General features: G+C 43.2%; 1 pseudogene; it reads left to right on the top strand.

Annotated features, from left to right (window-relative positions):
* Positions 1 to 1,354: 1,354 nt before the first annotated feature.
* LOC110311031 (small ribosomal subunit protein uS8 pseudogene) lies at positions 1,355 to 1,742 on the top strand (annotated as a pseudogene).
* Positions 1,743 to 13,519: the final 11,777 nt, after the last annotated feature.

Here is a 13,519-nt window from a genome sequence, read left to right as displayed (position 1 = left end):
CAACAACCGGTAACTCTAGTTCCAAGGAATCCAAAGCCCTCTCCGGCTTCTCAAGCGCTGCCCACACATGGTACACATACATACATGCAGGCAAACACTCATGCACATAATGATAAAATGAATAAATCTTAAAAAGCTGACAGAATCCTTCAAAACTGTCAAGATCATCAAAAGGAAAAGAATTGAGAAACTGTCATAGCCAAAGGTAGTCTAAGGACACAGCAACTAGATATGCAATGATATCCCTGTAACACAGAGAGACTTTTCAGTTATCCAGGGATGTCTGAATAAACCATGAACTTTATGTATTAATATCCAGTCATTAATGATAGTGAACATGACATTCAAGCATGAACATTTTAGCATTAGAGCAAACTGGATGGAAAGCATATGAGAACTCCAGGAAATACATAAATACATATTTCTTGTAAAAAAAAAAAAAACCTGTTCTTTAAAATCTATTGTACTTTTCATCTTTGTTTGTTTGTTTGGTTTGGTTTGGTTTTTTGGTTTTTTTTTTGAGACAGGGTTTCTCTGGGTAGCCCTGGCTGACCTGTAGACCAGGCTGGCCTCAAACTCAGGAATCTGCCTGCCTCTGCCTCCAGAGTGCTGGGATTAAAGGCATGCGCCACCACGCCCGGCTTCTATTGTACTTTTTAAACTTTTATTTATGGTGTGTATATTTATATGGTAGTATTATGTACAGGGACACACATGCATGTAGAACTCACTGAGAATTTAATGGAGTCCACCGTCTCAACCTTTATGTGGATCCCAGAGAACCAAACTTAGGTCTCCAGACACTTTTATTAACCACTGAGCCACCTTGCTGGCCTAAGTCTATTGTATTTAAGAAAATCAAGCTCAAATAACCATGCCATAAAATGTTAAAAACCAAAAGTCTCCAAAACAGTTTTTTTTTTATTTACAAGAAATATGTATTTCTTGGAGTTCTCATATGCTTCCCACCCAGTTTGCTCTAATGCTAAAATATTCGTGCTTGAATGTCATGTTCGCTATCATTAAAACACATCCATTTGTGTTCTTGTCATATACTTCCTTTAAATTTCTTATTGATTTTCAGCTTTTTTGAAACAGGACCTTTTGGAGCCCAGGCTGGACCCAAACTCCACTGTGTAGCTCAAGAGTAACTGGGGAATGAATGTTGCCTATACCTCCCAAGTGCTAGGACTACAGGTGTTTGCCAAGACACCCAGCTCAGAACTTAAATGTTGATTATTTCAACTTCATTTCACCTTTTAATTTTCTATTTGTGCGTGTTCTACTCTACTACTAATATATATGTGTAGAAGTATGCATGTGTCTCTTTCTGCCATCTTCCCTCGCCACCACCATGGTGCAAATGAATGCTCTGGCGGATGCTCTCAAGAGCATGAACAACACTGAGAAGAGAGGCAATGGTCCTCATCAGGCTGTGTTCTAATGTCATCTTTCGGTTCTTAACTGTGACGATGAAGCACGGGTACACTGGTAAATTCGAGATCATTCATGATCACAGAGCTGGGAAGATGGTTGTGAACCTCAGAGGAAGGTTGAACACGTGTGGAATTATAAGCCCTAGGTTTGATGTCCAACTCAAGGACCTAGAGAAATGGCAAAACAACCTGCTCCCATCATGGCAGTTTGGTTTTATTGCGCTGACAACCTCGACTGGCATCATGGACCATGAAGAGGCAAGACAAAAACATACAGGAGGGAAAATCCTGGGATTCTTATTTTAAATGTAAAGCATAAGTAAAAAGCCTTCGTGGTGGACTGTTAAAAAAAAAAACAGAGAAGAAGAAAAAGGAGGAAGAGGAGGAAGAGGAGGAGGAAGAAGAAGAAGAGGAGGAGGAGGAGGAGGAGAAGGCGGCATATGATTCTTCAGCATGGTTATTGAGGACATTTTTTTTTTACTGACATTATGAAATTATTGGCTGTATGTGGTTTTTGACTAAGTAAGTAAAAAAGTAAGTTGATTGTTTTTTAAGAGTTCATCATGAGAAAAAAGGCCAGGACCACCAAGCTGGCTCATCAGGTAAGATCACTTGCCATCAGATCTGATGACCTGAGTTCAATCCCAGGATCCCTAAGGTAGATGGAGAGAACTGACTCCTGTGACTTGTCCTCTGATGTCTACAAAGCACATTTGCACATGAATACATATAATAAATAAATGTAATTTTAAAATATTTTAAGATTCCATCAACTGTGATACAACTAGCTCATTCTTTTGCCAAAGTGAGTAAGTAATAATATACAAAAATACCGTGACCTTGAGTAAAAGCCTATATAACATCACTGCTAAAGATGACCCCGATTTCAGTATTCTCTGGATCACACTAACTGTAGGTAATATGATGATACTATCATTTGTAAGTACCTGGTAGCTGATACTTGGAATTACCTTCAATTAATGAAGCTACTGGAGGGGTCTTGCTTAGAGTAGCTAATCCGTAAAAGATCTCAAGTTCTTTTCATTGAGATTTTCAACCACTAGTTATAATTACTGTTCACAAAGAGCACTGTTGGGTTATTATAATGTTCTCGTTGTTGCCTTTGAATTCTCTTTAAGTAATTTAGTAGAAGTTGGATGCCCTGCTACCACTTTTCAATATAAACTCTTACTGCACAGTTAAAGCTCTATTTTGTAGCCTGTGGACTTCCCCAAAGCCACGGCAATGAAAAAATAGACCTTAAGTGCATTCTCTACATCAATATCTAAGTACTGACCAGAAAGGTACTTTTCAGTGTATTCTTGTCTCACAGGTTGCTGTATAATAGTCAGCCTTTACAGGAAGCACTGTTAGTTTCACTTAGAAATGAACTATTCTAGGAATAACCATTCATTAGTTTGAAAGACCTCTCCCCTCCCATTGGGTTTATGGAATGTTCATATAAACACATAAAGTAAAAAACAAGACCAGATGACCAAACAAAAACCTATGCCTTTGTAGTTCTGAAGCTGAAAAATATCATTCAGAAAAAAAAATGACAAGAAATTGTTCAGTTAAAAAGGAACATACCTTGCAATAGTATTGGTTTACCTGGAAACCCCAAAACTTCCCCAGGACTCTTTATTGGGAGAACTATAGGTCATAATGAAATTTATTTCTATTGTGAAAATGAAAGTTTCCTACCTAGCGGAGAGAATGGTGTGATGGTTCTAATCCATGGACTTAAGGCTCTCTAAAAGATTCAACCGATCTACCTAAACAGAACTTTGGTCTAGAAGTTATCTAGGCAGAATATAATCTTTTTTTTTTTTTTTTTTTTTTTTTTTTTTTTGAGACAGGGTTTCTTTGTATAGCTCTGGCTGTCCTGGAACTCACTATGTAGACAAGGCTGGCTGCAAACTCAGAAATCTGCCTGCCTCTGTCTCCCGAGTGCTGGGATTAAAGGCGTGTGCCACCACGCCCGGCGGCAGAATATAATCTTGATTTATTTGAAAACTGAAAATGAAATGTCATACTCCTGTACCTGAATATGTACCATGGGTAGGATTGGGTCCTCCCAAGTTCATATGCTAAAGTCCTGATCCTCCATGGAACTGCTGAGAGTCAGGGCTGTGTGAGGGCAGGGTCGACGTTTAGCTGAGATTATCAAGTAAAGGGGGACAGGGGCTCCAATATGATGAAGCTGTTTTTCTCCCAAAGAGACAAAGACACCAGAGCCTACTGTGTCTATTGTGAGAAGATGCAGCGACGGGCCCACCACCAGAAACCAAGAAGAAAGTCCCTACGAGAAACGATTGTCAGCCTGGTTTTAGTTCCAGGCCACAGAACAGAGGGCTGTCACAGCAACTGCAGCCAGTTAAAACGATCACAAAACAGTTCCTTGCACTCACCTTTAAAGATCAGACACGTGTTTCCTGTGGCAAGGAAGTCTGTGAATCAGACTCTGCGCTAGAACGCCTAAGAAGCCAGAGGTGTGAACTGTAGCCATTTCCTAAGAAACTAAGGGCGAGGAGATCTGTGCTGCTTACAGGAACCTGAACCTCCTCCTCCAGCAGCTTTGGATTAGGTCGGGGGTTTTCATGTGACCCAGCCCCACCCACTACTATTCCAACATAGCCACTGATGATAAGGTAAGCAAGCTATCAGTCTTGGCTCTTAAAAAAAAAAAACAAAAACAAAAAAAAAAAAACAAAAAAAAAAAACATACCAAGATATTTCTGACAAAGTAACAAGCACTTTGGATTTTACATTAATGTGTCTGATTACTCCCTACTTGGTTTAGACCTTAGAAGGTTATCCAGTTGAGGGTTTTGCTTGTTTGTTTGTTTTTCAAAATAAAATGAATATTTTTTTTTTTTTTTTTTTTTGCATCTCATAGCATTTGTTCTCAAAGCCGTTGGCAGCCAGGATCTAACAGGTATCAAAACCTTGTCTTTGGACTTGGGCTTCTCTGCCCTTAGACATGAGTATTTTGGTGTTTACATGAAATATCTTGACTACTATGTCAATTAAATGTACTGTAGCATGGGACGATAAAGCTAATGTGTAGCAGAGACAGAACTGTGTGACTTTGGGTAGGCCATTTAACCTCTCAGTTTTCAGCTTTCAATGTCACCAACACATGGCTTGCTCTTGAGAGTCTCTGTGGGACAAACCATGGTGCAAAGTAAGAGATGCTGGTGGCATCTTAATCGCCGGGGTGACAGACTTATGGCAAGACTGTGCACCTTCCTTGAACCCTACTTGGGCTGAATATTGATACTAAACACAAATGGTTGTCTGGTGACACTTCTCAGAAACAAACAAGATTGATTCTAAAATGGAATTTTTTTCCTTTTCTTTTTTTTTTCTTTTCTTTTCTTTTCTTTTCTTTTTCTTTTTCTTTTTTTTTTCTTTTTCTTTTGGCAAGGATTGGCCTCTAACTTGCTTTCAGCAAATTTGAAGAATCTAAAATGTTAAAATAATAGAGTGGCAAATTACTATGATATTGTGTGAAAATAAGGAGTGTGAGTGAGTGTGTGTGTGTGTGTGTGTGTTGCAGTGTGAGTGACTGTGGGTATCTATAGAGGCTGGAAGTTCAAATCAGGTGTCTTCTTCCAACATTGCTTACCTTATTTTTTTTTAAGCCAGGAGCTTTTCACTAAACCTGGGGCTCACTAATTGGCTTGTATGGTGGTTTGAATAATAATGGCCCCCATAGGCTCATATATTTGAATGCTTGGTTCCCAGCTGATGGAGCTGTTTGGGAAAGATTAGAATATATGCCCTTAGAGGAGGAGGTGTGTCACTGGGGGTGGGATTTGGGGTTTCAAAAGCCCAGTCAATTCCTATTGAATCTGAATGTAAGCTTTCAGCTACTGCTCTAGTGCCATGCCTGCCTGGTGCCCTGCTTCCCATCATGATGGTCATGGACTCTAACCCTTTGAACCATGAGCCTTAAAATAAACCCTTTCTTTCAGGAGTTGCGTTGGCCATGATGTTTTGTCATGGCAACAGAAGAGTAAGTAAGAAAGCTAGGTTAAAGCCAGTAAGCCCCTGGGAGCCTCCTGTTTCTGCCTCCCATATGTGGGAGTTCAGGCGACCATGCCTGGTCACCCAACAATTTTTTTTTTTAAATTGTATTGGATTCTGCCTACATGTATTGTCTGTGTACCACATCTGTGTCTGGTGCCATCTTGAGGCCAGAAGAGGGCATCACATCCTCCAGCTCTGGGATTACAGTTGGTTGGGAGTTTCCATATGGGTTCTAGGAATCAAACGTGGTGTCTCTGTGAGAGCAGCCAATGTTCTGAACCAGAAAGCCACTTCTCCAGCCTCCTGCCTAGCTTTTCACCTGGGTGCTGAAGGTCTGAACTCAGGTCTTCATGATTACGCAGTAAGCACTTTGCCCACTGAAACTTCTTCCTGTCCCCAGTGACTGTATTTTTAGCATGGGATTCAGAAACTCAAAGAACTGATTTTGTTGAAGCAAGCCCCCATTTTCATCTGTTTGTGAGTTTCTTAATACTTATCTCTCAACCCTGCCCCCAAAGAGGGATAGAATTGTAACCCAATTCTGTTTGTTTCCAACAATAAGTAGCATTCGTCAACAGATTTTCCGAGAGATGTACTCAACAAATTGTATGTATATGTAGCAATTGTTAAAAGTTGCAATGTGTTATTTAAATTTCCTATATTGATTGTTAAAATAAGTAAAGCTTTCAATTTTAAGTAATAAAAGATTTCAAACACAAAAGTGCCAACATTTATATACCATATAAGTTACATGTCTTAAAATTAAACATCTAGAGATGTCCATAGCATTTTTGGTAGACACTCAGTGATTACACTTAAGACAGCATAAGGTCAGCCCTAGGTCTATACTCTAACTCATTTGTGAATGAAGGGACATTTACAAAGCTCACTCTGTGTGTCAAGTGCTAGCAACCCATTCTGTACACACATGGAATGAACATGAGCCTTGCTTACTGTTGTGTGTACACACATGGAATGAACATGAGCCTTGCTCTTACTGTTGTGTGTTGCAAGGGGGTTGTTAGTACATGTGACTCCACTGCCTTTCTGAGTCAGATATGAGTGACCATGTCCTGAAAACGAAAATTCATGTGCCTCAATTTTCATGTTCCAGTATGCAAGCGGCTAGGTTAACTTTTATAATTAGAAGGTGGCATGGTGTAGAGAGATAGCTCAGTTGGTCATGTGTTTGACACGTAAGTGAGAGGACTTCTGTTCGGTCCCCAGCACCCATGTAGAAAGGTAGGCATGGAGGTTCGTGCTCATAATCCCTGTGCCAGACCTGGGATGGCAGAGATGGATCCCTGGGGGCTGGCTGCCCTTCTAGTCCAGCCTAATCAGCAACTCCACATCCCAGTGGGCTCTGTCTCCAAACAAGCAAGCATACAAATAAACTAACGTGGGTAGTTCCTCAGGAAGGACATCCGAAGTAGACCTCAGGCCCACACACACACACTTTGTAAGTCAAGCGACTTTCCAAATACGCCAGAGGCAAGTTACAGCAAAGCAGGGAGCCTCAGCAACAGATCTCAGATGCTAGCTGCCTAGATGCTTAGCTTTTGACTTGCTGCTAACTAGTAGTCTGTTAAGTTAGCATATTTGAAGTTTTACCAGGTAGTTGGAAGTTATGTTAGACACAGAGGTAAACAATGAATGGCTATTGGGGAAGTACGGGCAGCCTGTTATAATTTAGCCTGAATCTGGGACAATCTCACTCTCCACAATCATGGAATTCTCATCAGTCACTCAGATGGAGAATTTTTCACACAGGCGCGCCTCCCCATTTTAGACAAGCATTGTGCTTTTGCCCAAGAAGGTCAGCTGTTGCTTTATGTCCACAGCACCGGGAAGTCTTAGTTCTAGTGTGTGATAAAGATGAGGCTGGGTAGCCAGGAAACCAGTCTCCAGGGGAAGGAAATCACTGAGAAGTCCTTGAGCTGGCAATGGTGGTGCACACCTTCATCCCAAGAGGCAAAAGCAGACAGATCTCTGTGAGTTCCAGGCCAGCCAGATATACTGTCTTTAAACAACAATAAAGTGCTTGGATCATAGTCACATATGGCCATCGTGAACTGAAGGCAGGCAGGCAGGCAGGCAGGCAGGCAGGCAGGCAGGCAGGCTGGCTGGCTCTCTCTCTCTCTCTCTCTCTCTCTCTCTCCACCTGTCTCTGTCTCTTTGTGTGTGTGTGTTTCTGCCTGTTTCATCTGGCATAAGTCTTTGCATGGATTTGGTAATGTCATACCTAAAGCTATGTTGAGAGTGCACTATAGCCTACAGAGCGCAGGTAAATGTGAGAAAATATGTTACCCACCATCCTCCCAAGGTCAGACTGTCCAACCAGGGTGGCTGTTGCCTTCCCCCGTGTTCTATGAAACTAAGAATCACGAAGGAGTACACCCCTAGCTTAATTACGTGTGTCATTTGTTCTCTCAATCCCCTTTCTGCTCCTGTGGACCTGAAGACAGGTTATTAGACCCTCTCATCTGTCTTCTAAGTGGATGGTCACTGTACTGGCTGGTTTTGTGTCAACTTGAAACAAACTAGCATCATCAGAGAGGAGCCTCAGTTGAGGAAATGCCTCCATGAGATCCAGCTGTAATACATTTTCTCAATTACTGATCAACTGGGGAAGGGCCCTGCCCATTGTGGGTGGTGCCATCCTTGAGCTGATGGGCCTGGGTTCTATAAGAAAGCAAGCAGGGGAAAGCAATCCAGTAAATACCACTGTCTCGTGGCCTCTGCATCAGTCTGTATTTCCAGGTTTCTGCCCTGTGTGAGTTCGTGTCCTGACTTCCTTTGGTGATGAACAGCAATATGGAAGTATAAGCTAAATAAACCCTTTCCTCCACAACTTGCTTTTTGGTCATGGTGTTTCGCTGCAGCAACAGAAACATAGTCACATTGCTCAAACTCTCTCTTGGGCACTCAACACTATTCATCTCTCTAATGTGCATATTGGGAATGATGGTTGAGCCTATTCTGTTGGAGCTGCCAGAGCCAGACTCTGGCCCGCCTTAAGTGTGGGCTGAGCATCTAGACTGAACACAAGGGGAAAGGAGCAGAAATGTCAGGTGAGCTCCATCATCCACCCGTCTCTGCTCCCTGTTCTGCGCAGGCGTGAGGCCACAGGTGCATTCCTGCTGATAATGAAGCACTATAGCTTTAATTTTTTCAAATCCTATTTTTAACGATGGTTCTTCAATGCTTTAACATCCGTGTTAGCCCACCACCCACCAGAGGTAGTGGGAAAGAAAGGATATGGGGGCAGAGGGCAGGATGGACCTGTGTAGAAAGGTTCTTTGGAGCAGCTCCTCTCTATGTTGTCTGGAAAGCAGCAGTTCAGTCCACAGGTCAGCAGCCACAGTTCCATCCACTCGCAAGCACGTCACGGATACACCAGCAGTCCAGTCTGGTAGAATCAGGATATCAAATGGGAATCAGCAGCAGTGGCTTGACCTAGCAGAGACAGCCAGGCCTCAGCCTCGGCTCGAGTTAGCAGGAGGGACCAGCAGGATCACTAAGAGTTCTCGGCTGTGCTTCTCTCAGAAAAGCGAGGATCAGCACAGACTAGAGACCCACATGCATTGCACAGTGAGCTGTACCAGGAAGCCAAGCTCTGTCTCCATCACGTTTTTTTGAGTCCTATTTATACCCTCCAAACATCACGGGTCCTCCACGTGTCTTCCTCAGCATAGGTCTTGCCTCAGCACATGTACCTGTCTCAGCTGACATCACTCTGTCAATCAGCCCCAGGCAAGCCACCATAAATTTTTTGGTGCATTTCTCTCTATGGAGTCCCAACAAATGCAGCTCAACTACGCAATGTAAGGTGGACCGATACGTGTGTGTGTGTGTGTGTGTGTGTGTGTGTGTGTGTGTGTTGTTAGCAGAGTATCCTTCATCACGTGTGCTTTCACGAGCTTGCTTTAGCAGAACATCCTCTCTCCTGTGTCTTCTTCAGTGAAGTCTTCCTTCATAGGTCTGCCTTAGTCTTTCACCTGTATCCACTTAAGGAAAGCACTCCAAGAACTCCTTCGTGTGTTTGCCCCAGCAAAACACCATCCAACACAACTTACTCTCCAAAGAACCCTTAAGTTTCCACTTTAAAGTTGTTCCGATAAAGGTGTGGTTGGTTGGTTGCAGCCTCGTTTCCAGTTTTCTGAATTGGTCTGAGAAGACATCATGGCTTTCCCCACTTGAGAAGTTCAACCTAGTTCTCAGAAGATGACCACTTCTGCTCCAGGGCACAGCCTTACACTCACGAATCACTGTTCATCATTGCAAGGCTCTGTCCTGTCATCCAAGGTCACTGCAGAGCGAGTTAGGGGCAATGATGTATTTCTGTGGATTCGGCCAAAATAAAGAAGACAGACACAGGGCTGGAGAAATGGCTCAGCAGTTATGAGCACTGACTGCTCTTTCAGAGGTCTGAAGTTCAATTCCCAGCAACCACAGGCTGTCTCACAACCTTCTGTAATGGGATCTGATACCCTCTTCTGGTGTGTCTGAAAATAGCTACCGTGTACACATATATAAAATAAGTAAATAAATTTGACAGACATAAAGTGAAGTCAAAGATGTCAGCATCCACCCTGCTTTTAGTTACCCTGTTGGTCCAGCTGTGACTGCTTCTTAGAAGAGGCTCCTACATGCCACTTCTGTCCCCTCAACCAGGATAAAATAAATGCCAGACTCTTGACTACGGACTCTTCAGTAGCGCAGCTTTTTGTGAATACTTCATGCTAGGGTGGGACGTGCTTCATCTTATGTCAGTGACACAGCAACACTGTAGCAAAGGTCTGGACCGGTAACTGTAAAATAATAACTATGGCTAACATTTGCCCGGCATTTTGTAGTTCATGCAGCTTCGTTAATATAGTCTCGCTGTTCAGACCTGAACTTCTCTGACTCTTCTGGCAGGAAGCCTATTTACATTTCGACTCCACAGGGTTATACAGTATAACAGAATGCATTAGGCTTAAAGTAACCTTCGACTTCACTGGCTCATGGCAATTCCCTTGAATAAATTATTTTTAGAGTACGTATGGTGTATTTGTGAGTAATTCAAATAATGGACACTAGGGGGCACCATAAGATCTGGTTCCTAAAAGCAATTCAACAGCCTGAAGGTGTTTTTGGTTTTGGTTTTGTTTTTGATTTTTTTTCAGACTCCAGGGTAAAGAACCACAGACAAAACTTCTCTTTCTGTATAGAAAGAACCCAGAAGAAGTTCATTTATCTAGTTTCCTACTACGAAACAATTGGTAGAGGAACAAAATAACCTCCTTTACAAAAAACCTCCAGCACTGATCTCGAGGTTCAAGATGAGCCCCAGGGCTGCTATCTTCTTTTCTTGAAGGGTATCTGATTCGTGCCCTGTGCACACCTCACCAGATTCCTGGAATGACCAAGTGAACCACTTGGGAAAGACTCCCAACTGTAAAACTAAAACCCAAAATTCTGCTGGTGATAAAAATAACCTGACCAAGCGGCTTAGGAAGGGTTTATGTTGGCTCACGGTTCCAGAGTACCCGGAAGTCCTGGCAGCCGGAGGCAGCTGGTTACATAGTATCCACTATCAAGAAGCAGCGAGTAATGGATACATTCCCTCAGCTGCCTTCTTCCCTCTTGATACAGCTAAGGATGGGGTCTCAGAAGGTGCTACCCACAATGGGGTATTTCAGTTAACCTAGTCAAGATAATTCCCCACTGGCGTGTCCAGAGGCATAACCCCCCTGGGGATTCCAGATCTCTTCAAGTTTCCAATCTAGGTTAACGGCCAAGCTGTCTGGTTCCCAGCCCCTGCTGTTTCTCCTCTGTCTAGAGTTTCCATTGTCATTCTTCAAAAGTCAAACGGCCAAGTCTTTGGTTTTTACTGATGTGACATTCTGCACTCTTCATACTTGGCTCCATTCTGCATCTTAAGCTACACTTTCTACCACTCTCCTTTGCTTGTGATAAAATAATTTTTATATATTTATTTGAAACATAGAGTAATAAAAACTGCTTTATCAGCTTTGGGTTTCCATTAGACTCTGCTAACATGCAGAACCCTAAGACGACTGTATCTGTGTCATTCAGTTCCCATAACTACCCTTGTTCCTGTAGTAACAATATCCATTTCTTCATTCAAAATCAATTAAGTTATTGAAATTCCTCTTTTTCTTTCTTTTAGTAGCAGTGAATTCTGGCAGAGTATCTTATGACTGCTACAGTACCAGACATCCAGAACACTAGGGCCATAGTCCTCAGATGTCATAATTGTCATCTTTTCCCAAAGCTTTGGACAGTCTGAGTGAACATGTTTCTGCCCCTGGGCACATGAAGGGTGTTCTTAGAGGGAGAACATTTCCCTGCCTTTAAACGCATAGGCTGTGTGTTTGGGGGTGGGGGTGGGGGTGGGGGGACTGCAATTTGGAAAACACATTTCCAGAATAGGATCCTAAGAGTTAAAAAGGCACTTTCTCCACTTGTTGTGAGTGCTGGATAAACACACTCAGTGCTCACTCGTTAGATCCATTTACTTATCCCGCCATGCACTAAGGGGAACACAGCTTTGTTTTTCTTCTTGTTTTTATTCTTCTCTCACACAATACATCCCAACTGCAGCCTCCAGCTCCTCCACTCCTCCCAGCACCTCCTCCACTTCCCAGATACACTTTATCCCAAGTCCCACCCCACCCCCAAAGAGCTGCCCCCCGCCCCCCAGAGTCAACACAATACAGCATAACAAGATACAATAAGATCAGGCACAAATCCTGACATCAAGACTAGGAGAGGGAACCCAGAAGGAGGAAAAGGGTCCCCAAGAAATGGCAAAAGAGTCAGAGACATCTCCACTCCCACTGCCAGAAATCCCACAAACACCAAGCCAACAACCATCACATACTGCAACTGCTGCTTCAGTCTGTGTGAGACTCTCCATGAGTCCTGCTTAGTTGCTTCCAAGGGCCACATTCTCCTGGTGTCCTAGGACCATCTGATTCCCACTATATCTCCTCCTCCTCTTCTAAGGTACCCCAAGTTCCAAGGAGAGGGGCCTGGTGAAGACCTCCAACGTAGGCCTTCTCTCTGCCTAAACTTTGGCTGTGGGTCTCAGCTTCTGCTGCCATGAGCTTCAGATGAAGTCTTTCTAAAGATGTCTGGGCCAGTGGACTATGAATATAGCACAGCATCCCTAGGAATCATTTCTTTATTTGTTTGTTTGTTTTTTGTTCATTCCTTGATTGTTGTTTTGAGTTTTTGGTTTTGTTCTTGTTTTTTTGGTTTGGTTTTTGCCAGTCATGTTTGGTTCTACCCTAGGTTTCTGGGTGTTCCAGCTTTGGGTTCCTGGTAATCCAGGCAGTGTAGGGAATCGAATCCCTCTTGTGGCATGGGCCTCATGTTAGACCAGTAGTTGGTTGGCCTACTACATAGTCCTATTAGTTCCGCACCCCCATTGTCCCAGCACATCTTGCAGGCAGGACAGACTGTAGGTTGAAGGGTTTTGTGGCAGGATTGGGGTCCCACTTCCCCCACTGGAAGCTTTGCCTGATTACAGAAGATGGCTGGTTCAGGCTCCATATCATTTGTTACTAGGAGTCCTCTCTAGGGTCACTCCCATAGATTCCTTGGAGTTTCCAATGCACTAGGCTTCTATGTGCCCCCCCCCAAGTGCCCTCCAATTCCAGTTGCCTCTCCCTGTACTCTCTCCCCCCGCCCATCCTCCCTCACCCAATCCCTCCCATTCCCATCCCCACCTGCCCTCCGTCCACCTGCGGAATTTATTCTACCTCCCCGTCCATGGGAGACTCATGCGTCTCCCCTTGAGCTTTCCTTGTTGCTTAGCCTCTTCGGGTCAGTGGATTATTGCATGATCATCCTTTACATACGAGCTAATATTCACTTATAAGCGAGCACACACTGTGTTTGCCTTTCTGGATCTGGGTTGCCTCACTTAGAATGATAGTTTTTAGTTCTATCCATTTGCCTGCGAATTTCATGATCCTTTTTTTAAACTGCTGAGTAATATTCCATTGTGTAGATGAACCACATTTTCCTTATCCATT

Source organism: Mus caroli, unplaced genomic scaffold (genome assembly GCF_978045245.1).
Source record: "Mus caroli unplaced genomic scaffold, Mus_caroli_1 scaffold_16, whole genome shotgun sequence".
Classification (NCBI taxonomy): Eukaryota; Metazoa; Chordata; class Mammalia; order Rodentia; family Muridae; genus Mus; species Mus caroli.
This window is presented reverse-complemented; position numbering and strand designations above follow the sequence as displayed.